Below are 1,305 nucleotides of genomic sequence, written 5' to 3' on the forward strand. Positions count from 1 at the left end.
GAGGATGTGTGGGTGGGTGCATGGGGTGGGGTGGATGGAAGGGGTGGTATCAATGAAGACAGAAGGCGGGTATGAGTGAAGAGAAGAAGTAGGTGTCAGATGAGGAGAGGAGAGAATGTGAGTCAGATGAAAAGAGCAGGGGAGTTGAGCCCTTACGGTGCAAAAGAGCGGAGAGAGAAGATTAATTCCTGTTCATATCTGCTGTTGATTACCTTTCGACCAACAAAATGAAAGCTTCTTCACCGATGGCATTCAAGCACTGCAAGCAACGCAGAAGTGCATGGACCGCAAAGGTGACTATGTTGAAAAATAAACCTCATTTGGTCACATTCCATGAGGGTATTTTGGCCAGTCTATGAATTTTTCAGCTGACCCTCGTATACATATATAATTTTTAAATATTTGAGATTTAGAAATGAAAATTTCAATTCATATGAATTCAGTTTCCTTTTGCATTGTAATATAAAACGGTTTCCTCAATCATAAAGCCTCTTCTGAGAACGTCCTCAAGATTTAAGCACTTATTAGAAATATTCTGAAATTGTAACAAAAGCACAAATAAATAAATGAATACAAGAAATTAGTAACAATGGGACGAACAAGAGGAAAATTACCGAATGAGAAATTTGAGAAGTGAGTGCCGTGTTATTTGTAGAACAGGATGTGCTTGAGAGATAATTGAAGTTAAAATGGCTGCGTTATTAAAATTCCGTTATAAATAACAGTTATTAAGATCCCTGAATCCCCTTATTATTAAATTTAAATCCGAATATGCGCGGAGAGGTGAAGGAAGATAATTGCAATGCTAATTATTAAATCACAATTAATAAAACCATATTAATATAATTTATGTTTTAAATTTATTAATTTAATTCAATTTATTTATTTATTTATTGAGGTTAGTGACAGCAAATTTGATCACTCCGCTCTGACTACTGGTTCGTCAAATCTGCTTATGAAACCCAATTGTTTTAGTGGAAATACGACAAAATTACCTTACCTTTCGGAAGCGTTTGGAGGTTAACAAAATCGTTAAATCACCACACGTTGTCCTCGTTTCAACTGATCGATACACGATGATGTCACACTGTCCAGGTCCAGCGACTGGGTGTTTACTTGTCCTATTTTTCATTTTTTTTCTCGTTGTTTACGTATTTCATGCTGTTTGCACCGTTGATGACATCCTTTACCCTCATATGTATGTATACACACACACATATATATACATACATATATATATATATATATGTATATATATGTATATATATATATGTATATATATGTGTGTGTGTGTATATGTATATA

This window comes from Octopus bimaculoides, chromosome 12 (genome assembly GCF_001194135.2).
Source record: "Octopus bimaculoides isolate UCB-OBI-ISO-001 chromosome 12, ASM119413v2, whole genome shotgun sequence".
NCBI lineage: Eukaryota > Metazoa > Mollusca > Cephalopoda > Octopoda > Octopodidae > Octopus > Octopus bimaculoides.